Source organism: Dermacentor albipictus, unplaced genomic scaffold (genome assembly GCF_038994185.2).
Source record: "Dermacentor albipictus isolate Rhodes 1998 colony unplaced genomic scaffold, USDA_Dalb.pri_finalv2 scaffold_11, whole genome shotgun sequence".
In the NCBI taxonomy this organism is placed as follows: Eukaryota; Metazoa; Arthropoda; class Arachnida; order Ixodida; family Ixodidae; genus Dermacentor; species Dermacentor albipictus.
Genome location: NW_027225565.1, coordinates 2,199,451 through 2,212,009, shown reverse-complemented (window position 1 = coordinate 2,212,009; position 12,559 = coordinate 2,199,451). Strand labels below are relative to the sequence as shown.

Sequence of the window (12,559 nt, the reverse complement as noted above, 5' to 3'; positions counted from 1 at the left end):
GGTCAAGATAATGCGGTCGATGCTGGGGGAATTCAGGGGTGTTCCACATATCCGATGTCATACGGTGCACCAGTTTGCGTAAGTGTTGGGCTGCGTCTGTCTTCGATAAAGCTACAGACACAAGGTTTGTTCCTTCGGGGGCATTCCCAGCAGCTTCGTCGGCGAAGTCGTTGCCGCAGATACCGCAATGACCCGGCAGCCACTGAAACGCGACGTCGTGTCCTTTCGGACTCACATGATGGTGCGTTTCTCCTATGTTCAACACGAGTTGTACACAGGACACGCGGCGAAGAGCTCTAGTAGCAAATGACATCGCACCATTACGCCCTATAAACAAGTATATCACCACACTTTTTTATTTTTTGTGTAGAAATCTTCCTTTTTACATATCGAAAACACCGTACGGCTGAATTCATTTAAGATACGTCACATCTGTGCCGCAACGTATTAATATTCCCTTAATGTTTGCTTTCTGAAATGTGACATTTATTACCACAGTAACAGTACAAACACAGGACAACTGTCTAGCACAAAGCTGATATTGCACGGTTATGCGCTCATTCGCTACGTAGAAGCATATTTCCTTTTTTTTTCATTTTGCTCATATGCGAAAATCAGCAGGCATTGTGTGCGTTTTTGTATCTGCGAAGCTATAGTAATGACCTCGATGTTTTGCGAAGCTCACAATGCCACACTTAACACCGCAGAGACGCAGGCACTCCAGTGTCAGTCCTGTATCTGCACTTCGCCGGCTTTCGTGTCGCGTGCGTTCATATATTGCTCTTCATTTTTGGCGGCCATATCATTTTGGTGGTTACGAGGTAGTGGGTTTCATTCACACCGTCCTCATTTTGATTTGGGAGAGATGTAAAAAAAAGCTAATGTATTTAGACTTAGGTATACAAGATCTAGAGCTGTAAGTGATCGAGATTGATCCCGAGGAAGGCCCCATTACGCCGTCCTATGTAGCCTGTGTGCTGACTGACAAGGTGAAGGACCATAAATTGATTCAATCTAGAAAATTAAAGAAAACAATATATACAGACGGTTAGGCTTCCCCAACCGCGAAATTTCGTCCGAAAGCACATTTCCTTGGATCCAATTAGGTATTTTTTTGCTCCAAGTTAGGCATTGCTAGGTCGTTGTTCGGCTGGTTGCTAATTAAATCATTTGCAGTCGCAATGTCTTTCTTAAACTGTTGATTTATTGCACAGGCTATGCGCATATTCAAGCACACTGGGTTGCACGTTGCATAGAGGGTTACTCGGTGTACACAGGAGGAGGAGGATTGCAGGCTTGCACAAAGACCGCTTTGTTGTTTCACACCATGCTGGCCAGTGTTGTGGATCAGTCTTCACGCTTGAATGAAGGATATGCCGGGGATAACAGGTTGCCTCAGGGAGGTGGGTAGGCTTGGGCGGATATTTTTTACCCTTTGTTCACAGACTACAAAGACGCATTGGCTAGGGCGAGCGATCACTTACACGTTCTTCAACGTATGGAAAGGCCAAAGCCAAGGTCGCGTACAAGGGGCCCGTGACGAAGTCCAAGTCCTTGATGTGTCGCAGTGTGTCACACACAGAACGCACAAAGTCAAAGGGGTTGTCAAACAGTTCCCCCTTGAAGCAGGCCGTCGCAGCCGTTGTCGAAGATAGACCATCGGGAAAGACATTCAACAAGTGCGGGCACTCCCATAGTGCCCAGCGGCCGAATTGACTGTCACGCACCAAGCCGCCAGCATTAATACTAGAACCAAATATCCTGTTTCGATTTTGGGCTTCGCGTGTTTTAAACGCCAGCTTGCACGCGTTACGCCGGCTGCGCTGATGGACGCGTTATTCGCTTTCGCTTCCACAACGCTGAATCGCGCGGGTCTTGGTGCGGAATCGTTTTATTTTTTAGTAAAAATCATTGCTAACGATCTTTACAAGCGTCCATCGAATCTGTGCAACGTGCAATTTTATATTATAGATGAAACACGCCTTGTGAAATGGGGAAATTATTGTTTCGCTATTTATGAATGCTCGTTCCGGGCTTTTTGTGCGTTCATCCAACGTTGTGGCACCAGGTGTGCAGCTGTAGTTCCCTTACGAAGCTGAAACGGACCGCATGAGCTGAACAAATAAAGGTAATTGCAATCGTGTGTCATTTTGTTATTAACGCCTCACAGGAATACTTCGTGTAGAGGCGAAACGTGCGAAAATGGTGAATGGGTGGCATTACAAACAAGGGCAATTGGCTTTTACATACATGGCGTAGAAAATACCCGAGTCATGACACATCCCAGGCAATACTAGGAACTATGAAGGCAACGTCTGATTTCCAAGCATTCCTCCATTCTCAGGCATTATTTCCTGTTCTTTAAGAGCACAAATACGTGGGCGACTGCGCGTCTCCAAAACAACTTGGCCGCAGCCGATGCAATGGTAGGCAACGTACAAGGAGCTGGCCACAACACAGGCTATCGGTCAGACCATGCTAGACGCTCGGAGAATGTCTTCTACTCGCACTCAAGACAAATGCGTTGCTGCAAAAACTGTTTTCCGTCCTTCAGAAGACAGAAATTTCGAGTTTCGAGGTAGTGGTTGTTGGGCTCCTCGGCGTTATATCATGCGCGATCTGCCAGGTCAAGCAACAGACTCCCGTGTTGCCCACTCTTGGCAATTGCTTGTCACGTTTTGGGCAAGCGTTAGTATCTAAAGCAGGTATACAGGATGTCTCAAGGAAGGCTTTAAGTAATTTTAAGTAATAGGTTTTCGGAGGTAAAATTGTTGTTGCGCGGAGTGATCAGGGGCCGTGGCGGGCGCTATCAGACAGGTTGCAAGTGTAATTTAGGGGAAAAATTCACTAGCATTTGTTCATTAACATTTAAGTTATTATAGTTAGGGCGTTGATTGTGAAGAGGAAATTTTAGTGGATCATGAGTTCATCCGGTATCCGCTGTTAGATAAGCAAAATTGTAATTACGCACTGAGTGACAGCGCTGGGAACCTCAGCTCTCCAAACAAACCAGCGGGGTCCTGCGGCAGCTGGGCGCGGCAAGGCCACGCCCAAGCGCTGATGTCACTCGGAGCGGTGCGCGTCACACGCCGTCCCACTCTTTTATGCGAAGCATATTAACGTAGGTTTCGGACCTTCGCGCGACGCCCGGCGGTGGCCACCATTGACCCTGAAGTGGGGTCGCGTGACATGACGTGACGTGATGACGTCACACCGGCTGCAGATGGGGCCTCATATCGCGCCATCGGATGTCGCCCGGCGGAGGCCTCCACGCTTCGGTTCGCGCCATCGCGCGCGACGCGGCGGCGGCGCCACCATCACTGCAACCCCTCATATGTGACGTCACGCCAGGGATGAAGCGGCGCGCGCCCGCCGTCGCGTCAGTCTCTGTGCCCGCAACCGCGCCAGCGTCTTTGCGCCGGGCGTGTATGCGGTCAAGATGCCTCCAAACGCTAAGGATACGCTAAGGTTAAGCCCAGTAGATGCGAAGCATCCACTGGGCTTAACCTTGATAAGCCTTCATTTTTTTTTCTACTGCCCAAACAGTGGAAATCGGCGTCGTGCTCGTCATCCGCTGGAAGCTCCTTACACGCACAAATGTGGCTTGTCATCACGAGCAACGCGTGCGGCCTTGACCTGCGACTGCGCGAATGCATTGCCCGATGCGAAGCGGTTTGCTTTCTGTTACACCGCGGTTGCTTTTCAAAAGATTTCCTTGCTTTTGCACTCCGGTATTTAGTAACCGATTTCGCAATATGCAGCCAAAGCTACACTGTGGTCGCAGTCATGAAATTCCTTTATTTCTCGAGACGCCATTGACGTCGTAGAATATGATCTTGAAGGCACGGGACTGCGCTGTTCCCCTGAAAAGTCGGAGCTTCTCCTATACCGCCCCAAACTCCATGGACGCTCCCCACGGGGCTCCACGAATAAACCCCAATACGAGGAAATAGAGCTGAACCTGAGTGATGGCAGACCCATACCCGTGGTCCCTGGCATCCGCGTTCTTGGTGTGACCATAGAAGCCAACGGAGCTAACTCCACGGCTATCTCCAAGATCCGTCGACAGACCTCTAACACATTCAGACCGCTGAAACGAGTGACCAACCGACGAGGAGGTATAAAGGAAGAAAGCCTCATCCGCCTTGTCCAATCTTTTATCATCTGTCACATTACTTACGTTGCGCCCTTTCTCAACTGGTACAAAGCTGAAAAGTCTAAACAGGACATCATCATCAGAGGAGCCTATAAGCAGGCCTTAGGACTACCCAACCCCATTAGCACGGAACTTGTACTACAATTAGGTATCCACAACACGCTAGACGAGTTAATCGAAGCCCAACGCCGATCGTAACAAGAGCGGCTTACTCCTCACGGAAATGGGCCGCAGGATTCTAACCAAGCTTGATATCACCTACCACCGTCAACATGGAGACAACCAGCCAATACCACGCAACATTCAGCAATGGATACACGCCGACCCCATTCCGAAAAACATGCACCCAGACCACAACAAAGAACGCAGGAAGGCAAGAGCTAACTCCCTCATCAAAGCTTAAGCCAACACCGCGGGCGTCAACTTCGTCGACGCAGCTGAGTACCAAGATCTACGGCGCTTTGCGGTAGTTACCACAGCAGGCGGCTTGCTCCGACATGCTGCCAGCATCGCTACCCCAAAATGCCGAGATGGCCGAGGAAGTGGCCATCGCCCTGGCCACTCTTGATCCAGCCTGTCACACTGTACTGAGCGATTCTCGCGCAGAAATCAACAACGACATCAAGGGTCGTATTTCTGAGCAATAACTCCATATCTTACAAGCCCCACATTCGTCTGCAAATCAAATCACCCTAGTCTGGATCCCAGCACACGCCGGCGTTGTCCACGCGCACCTAACCAACCTCAACGAGGTTACACACGCCGTAGCACGAGGACTAGTCAACCGTGCCGGAGACAGTGAAGGTGCACCCGCGGAATGCGACCGCCTTCCAAGATACAACGACCTTGTGAAGTCATTTTACCTCTCAAGAAGAACCTTCCCCACCCCTCACCGCAAGTTAAACAGAGCACAGGCAACCACCCTTCGCTGGTTACAGACGAATACCTTAATCCCGTGACCATCTCGTCGAGATGGGACGCCGCCTTGCGCAGCTCCCATCTCGACGACCAATTCTGGGCGACCCAGGAGGCCTACGAATCGACGAAGAGGCAGGACCTCGACGTGCCCACTTGGGAGGCCTAGGCCCAGCCGACTGAACTGCTGGTGCTCTTTAAAGTTCACTATCTCTATCTCTCTCAAGTAACGCTGAATAGCTCACACCGAATGGTCAAAATGTTGGCCTTGCAACCAAAACATAACCGCGCGATGGTTCACTGAGCGTACCGAACTCACAATCATGTCCTCTGGGACGTTGGCCAGCGCTGTGGCGATTCTGTCCTTGAGATCCTGGAGGCTTGTTGAGGCTGTTTGGTGCACTTCCCTTGTTACATGTCCCCAAGGCAAAAAGTCCAATGGTGAAAAATCTGTGGACCTCGGTGGTCACCGAACGTGCCCGCTGCGCCCGATCCACAAGGAAAGAACGGTCAGATCAAAGAAACGCACAGCAGAAGAAGACGAATGCGGTGGCACTCCATCGTGTCGGTAGCAGGGGCGTAGCCAGGGGGGGACTCATGGAGCTTCAGCCCCTCCTGAAATTCTTTCGTGCTGTCTTGCACCGCCGACCAAAACAACCCCCAGCGCCGGAAATAATTCTGGATTTTGTCTAGAATGTCCTTTTTGCGATCGAAAAGACATTGCCAACTCCGGCTGGATTTGGGGGCAGTGCCCATGCACCGGGGATCACATAACGCAAGGAGCCCCATCCGAGCACACTTTCAAGGGCGCTTTGATGACGAGCGGGCTCGTCGCGGCATTTCGCCGAGGCCGAGGAACTTACGGAGCGCATGGATTTCAACTCTGAATCTTTATAGGTATGAATTTCCAATAAACTTTTGATGCGAAAGGTGGATTGACTTTTGCAAAATCATGCTCTACATTTTCAGTGCCGGAACTTTGTGCGGTTAATGTTGTTATAAACACTTGATGCCATACGTGCATTGACTTTTCCAAATTCGTACATCGGACCATACAACGAGACAACCCAAGTCAACACACTATCAGACAAGTTGACAAAGCAGGCTTCGAAGTGCAATGAGACGAAGCGTTGTGGTGGTTCATTTTTGCCGTCATGTCACAGAAATTATTATCAACATTTTTTTTTCACCTGCGTCAAGGTATCCACGTCGAACAATAAAGCCAGGAAAGGGGATTACGTGCTTATTTTTCCACGTTGACTTTTATTGGCGACGACAGATTTAGCCTCTTCAATGTTTTTTTCTCGACACCCGCAGACTGTCGGAGCCTGCCAGAGAGCATATTTTTCTTGTGTTCCTCCGACCCCCGCGCGGCGCCTTTCGGAAATCCACTCTTGCCTAGTGGATTTTCGCTTGGCAGAATTTTGGACGCTTTCTGGCTAGCAGACGAGATAAATAAATAAATAAATAAATAAATAAATAAATAAACAAACATTCAACTGTATTAATTTCGGTACTATAGCATTTAGGATGATGCATGAAAATATATTGTTACGGAAGGATGAACGAAGAGAGGAATAAGATCGTGAGCTGCTGGCTGCTGCGGATTGTGGGCGGTGATCCATCTTGCCTACGCTGACTCATCCTGTATATATATATATTGTAAATACAGTCTTCATATACTCCTGACATCGCCGTTACATATTGGTGGAGGTGCGTGGTACCGCGGCTGGAAACGGAGCTCCGCAGTGGACGACGCATCACCGTCCGCACAATGAATAACGGTGATCATGCGGGATGAACGTCGTTGCCGCCTCCAACGTCACCGTCGCCACCTACGGCGCTGTCGCCTCCGGTTGTGGTGTAGCAACCCAAGGATCCTGGAATTTTCTTTGGGGTCGGTGGCGCCGACGTTCAGGAGTCGGTGGCTATGAACGAACGCGTGAGTGGAATCAACAGATGGGACCCTATGCTTATGCTGGCCAACCTGTTGTTCTACCTACGAGGCTCGGCAATGGTGTGGTACGAAAACCACGAAGGGGAGCTCACCAGCTGGGACGGATGCAAATAGCAGTTGACAGAGTTGTTTGGCGAACTAGCTGGCCGTAAGATTGCCGCAAACCAAGAACTAGCCTCCCGTGCCCAATCCCCCACGGAGTCCTATGTATCGAACATCCAGGACGTGCTGGCACTTTGTCATAAAGCCGATCGCGACTTGACAAATGCTGAAAAGGTCGGGCACGTGCTTGGAAGAATTGCTGACGACGCCTTTAATCTGCTCATGTGTAAAAGCTGTTCTACAGTTGATGCCACCATTAAACCGTGCCGACAATTCGAGCAGGCAGAAAAGCCGATGCGCCTTGCAACCAGCTGCCAGACTTCCCAATGCTGCCCCAACGTGGATGTGGGAAGATCAACCGGCACAGCAGCATGCGTCGCCATCAGAGGACGTGGTGTGAATCGTTCGACGTGAACTGGATGCGACGGCACGCTCAGCTCTCTGTTCGCGTAGCCCTGATGCTACCACTTTTTCGTTTCCCCTCGAACAAGCCATCGTTCGCCAGGAACTTGAAGACATTGGATTACGTTCTGTCTGTGCTGTCACCAATCACATAGCTAACCGACGCCCCTCCACTATTTTCCCTCCACTCCACCGCTTCTCTCTGAGTTATCGCAAGCCGACTGAGTGGAGAACTGCGGACGACAAGTCTGTATGTTGCATCTGTCGCCTCATTGGTCATGTCGTCCGATACTGTCGGCACCCGAGGCATTCAATACCTTCCACGCCAACCAACCTGAGCCGTTATGAAGAAAATGCCCGCAATGTTTCTCCAACCACCGAGTCTAATAGCGCAGACCACTCTGCTAGGAACACGTGGTACAGTCGCTCACCATCGCCGCGCTGACACCAGTCTAGCTCACCGCAAACATTTCGCCCATCTTTCCGTTCGCCGCAGCCACGTTGCTTTTCGTCCTCTGTGGCGTTTGGCCGCATCCTTTCGGAAGACTAAGAAATGCAGCCCTCGGAGGTGGCGCTGCATTCCCTACTACAGCAGCAAATCATCTGTCTGTGCCCATAATGAGAAGTGTAATAGACGGTAAAATAGACGGCGTACCTGTCCAAGCACTCGTCGACACTGGAGCCCACGTATCTTTGATGAGTGCCAGCCTACGTAGACGCTTATACAAGGTCCTCACCGGAGCTGCTGCCCGAGTGCTTCGTGTGGCCGACGGCGGCGGGCTGCTTGTTCTTGGATTGTGTACTGAGCGTTTAATTATAGCCGGCCGCCCAACTTCTGTTCTTTTTGCTGTGATCGACAACTGCCCTCAGGACGTTATCCTTGGATCGGACTTTTTATCCACTCATTCTGCTCTCATCGACTGCGCGACCGGCGTTCTTCAGTTGGAACTGCCTCAAATCGCCGATGCTCCGAGCACCGCCCCACTACACTTGTGCTCGCTTCAAGATGTGCGTCTGTCACCCGAGGCAGTTACTTACGTCACTTTGACCGCCCAGCCACATGTTCCTGACGGTGAATATGTGCTTCGCCCCATCATCGACGTGCTTTTGAACCGGAGCGTTCGTGTTCCGCATACGTTGGTCACGGTTACAAACAACGACGTCGTTCTACCGCTTCTGAATTTCAGCCTGTGGCCTCAAGTGATTCCGGCCGGCATGTTCTTGGCCAGCGCTTCTAGTCCACCGACCGAAGTCCACACTGACGCAAGCGTCCACGGCATAGGCGCTGTTCTGGCGCAAGAGCAGAATGGTATGGAGTGCGTGATAACTTACGCCAGCCGCCTGTTGTCACCTGCCGAAAGAAATTACTCCATCACCGAGCGGGAGTGCTTGGCTTGAGTTTGGGCTGTCGCCAAGTTCCGGCCATATTTCTACGGCCGCACGTTTTCGGGTTGTAACAGACCTTACGCCCTCTGCTGGCTGTCTTCTCTCTGGGACCCCACAGGACGGCTTGGACACTGGGCGTTGCGGCTCTAGGAATTTTCATTTGTTATCAACTATATAGGCGAGGACGCTGACTGCCTTTCGCGTCACCCCGTGGATCCTCCCGATCCTGTTGTGCATGATCAGGTGACTTGCGTGATGGCTTTGACTGACCTGACTGACATGCGCGCTGAACAACAACGCGACGCATCCTTACAGTCTATCATCGCCGGAGTGCAATCTGGCAGCACCGACGGCAGATGCCGAATGTTCGTGCTGCATGTCGCAATCCTCTTCCTCAGCAATATCAACCCTGACAGCCCTGATTTGCTGCTTGCGCTTCCTCGACATCTGCGAGCCATCGTTCTTGAACAACTTCACGATGCACCGACGGCGGGACACCTTGGAGTTTTGCGTACATACGACCGCGTACGACGCCGGTTTTTCTGGCTGGGTCTCTACCGCTCTGTGAGTGATCATCATCATCATCATCAGCCTGGTTACGCCCACTGCAGGGCAAAGGCCTCTCCCATACTTCTCCAACAACCCCGGTCATGTACTTATTGTGGCCATGTCGTCCCGCCCACCTAACTATCTGCCGCCCCCTGCTACGCTTTCTTCCCTTGGAATCAAGTCCGTAACCCTTAACGACCATCGGTTATCTTCCCTCCTCATTTCATGTCCTGCTCATGCCAATTTATTTTTCTTGATTTCAACTAAGATGTCATTACCTCGCGTTTGTTCCCTCACCCAATCTGCTCTTTTCTTTTGCCTGAACGTTACACCGATCATTCGTCTTTCCAAAGCAAGTTGCGTCGTCCTCAATTTGAGTAGAACCCTTTTCGTAAGCCTACAGGTTTCTGCCCCGTAGCTGAGTACTGCTAAGACAGAGCTATTGCTCACAGCTCTGTGAGTCGTTATGTCACAACTTGCAAACTGTGTCAGCGCCGGAAGAAAACTCCGCTGCCACCTGTCGGGTGACGCGATCCCATTGAATTTCCCTCTGAACCATTCTTTCCTGTAGCGCTTGACCGGCTTGGCTTTTTCTGACGACGACTGGGGGAAATAAGTGGATCGCCGTCGCTACTGATGGCGCGACACGCTACGCGATAACAAAGCCGTTGCCGACCAGTTGCGCAACACACGTCGCCGATTTTCTCCTTCACGAAGGTCATTCTCCAGCACGCAGCTCCTCGACAGTTACTTGCAGACCGCAGCCGGTCGTTCTTGGCTCGAGTTGTGGACGACCTCCTCCGCTCTTGTGCCACTGAACACAAGCTGTCCACCGCCTACCTCCCACAAACGAACGGTCTTACGGAACGTCTCAACAGAGCACTCACAGAGATGCTGTCAAAGTACGTTTCTAACGATCACCGCGACGGGGACGCCACGCTGGCCTACGTGACATCGCGTATGACTCGTCTCGACATGACACCGCAGGAGATTCACCCTTATTATTGTCTGTATGATCGCGACCCCACATTGCCTTTTGGCGCCATCCTACCTTCTGTGCCCCGCGTTACCACAGAGTAGGCTCGCTGAGTAGGCTACGAACCGATTATGGGATTGTATCCAAGCCATAGAAAGGCGATACAAGTGACGCGACATAGAACAAACGCAGGCATTCTTAGAATGTTTCTATTGAACCAGAGGAATATTCTTGCTGTATATTAGAGCGTGTGAAAATATAACTGAGCGGCACACGTTTTCTGAATTTCAGTCCATGCTAAGCTAGCGCTCACGGTGAACAATCGCGTCGCTGTTTTCGTAGTTTTCTTTCTTGCTGTCATTCACGTTTTTTTCTAGTTTCTCTGTTTACACTTCCAGAACCTATTGAAGCCATTCTTCTTTCATTCATTAGTTCACGGATCTGCCTCTATAGCAGTAATAGGTGCTTTTTTTGTATACGTCAGTATGCAGATATCGTACAGCGCGTATTCGTGGAGAATATACAGCGCGCTCTCTGAACATTTTGGTCATCGCTGTGCCTTCAGCGACCCTGCGTGTACATATATATATATATATATATATATATATATATATATATATATATATATATATATATATATATATACACATACATACATACATATATATATATATAATCACGATGCGTGTCTCAAGGGAAGAAATTGTCGTCGCTGGTGCTGTTTATCGAAATACAGCAAGCGAGCACAACGCGATCTCGCACTGAATGACAATCTGCATGGTTGTTCAACTCAGCTTGGGCGAGCTTTGAGCCGCCGTTCCGAGAAAAAGAGATCGCGAGTTCAGTTCGCAAGGCGACTATCTTTGGTTAGCAGCGCGACCCTTTGCATCAAGAGTACGCGTACAAAAAATAAAAAAAAGATTGACATGGCAACAAAAGACAGCGCTGCCGCCTCCGGGAGTGTTCGAACCTCCATCCTTTCGGTTAACAGCCGAACGCGCTAGCCGATTTCGCCACGAAGGCAGACACCCTCCGCGCGCAAATAAATGATTGTCGAGCAAAGCGCCAGACTGACATTTAGCGAGCGAGGTGCGCTTTGTTTTTGCAGCTGCGCCTTCGTTGTTTTGTTCCCAGGGGGCAAGCAGGTGAAGGCGGATAGGAGGGGCGAAGAACCGAGCCCACCCGTATCTGGATCCGTAGGATGTATACCGTGACGACAGCTAGAGCTACTGCCTGCATACATGGCATGGCAAGTAACGATTCGCTTGTTTTTCCAACGACATTTGTCAATGGCTCTAACAGTTTCATTATTCCATGCTCCATCGTCACCTCGCTGCCATTGCCACCAAGACCGCAGGAGGACGAAATGCGATCGAGGGAAATGAAAAAAGCGCCACGAAAAAATATGCCCGGGAATGATGTGCCGCAGTATCTGCTTCCTATCGCCACCGAAGGAAACGTCGCGCATGCACGCTGCAGCAGACAGTTGGTTGAGGTCAAACAATTACAGATACACTTACAAATAGAACACCTCATTCGAACCAAACATTACATTCTTTAAACTTTTTCGGGAGACAGAGTGGTGGATCTGAAGGTTTATAAAAACATTCGCTGAGGAAAAGTTATTTTGCAGGAGATTTTGTGCGAGATGTCATCCGGAAAAAGCGGCGGAGTAAACTAGTAAAGGGTTTTTTTTTTTAGAGCTCCGCATGCCTGTAGAAGTTGCTCACAAAACGCAATTAGGATGCGTTGCTAAGTGACGTAGTGAACACTCCCGTTCGAAAAGTACTTGCGTAGGAAACTACAGAAATAAAGAAGTCGTTAGTTGGAAGTTACTAACAGGTCACACATTTGTATATGACAATCAGTATGGCCGGCACCACCGAAATTACATATTTGCCTTCAAAAAAAGTCGTTTTTTCATATTGAAATAGCATGTATTATTGCTAGGGGTGGGTGGCGATTCAAATTACTTCGGTAAAATCAGAAACACCCAATCTAGAAAAAAAAAGAACGAGAAGAGTCACGGTTGGGATTTATTCGAAAAACTACGAATTACAGGCCCGCAGTTGTGATCATGTGACCGTGCGCTATGTAGTACATTATCGGAAAAAAG

General features: G+C 49.9%; 1 non-coding gene across 1 annotated transcript; it reads right to left on the bottom strand.

Moving 5' to 3' along the window:
- Positions 1-11,392: 11,392 nt before the first annotated feature.
- Positions 11,393-11,466, bottom strand: TRNAN-GUU (transfer RNA asparagine (anticodon GUU)). The gene has a single exon. It is a non-coding gene; the product is annotated as a tRNA-Asn (tRNA).
- Between the last annotated feature and the right edge of the window lie 1,093 nt (positions 11,467-12,559).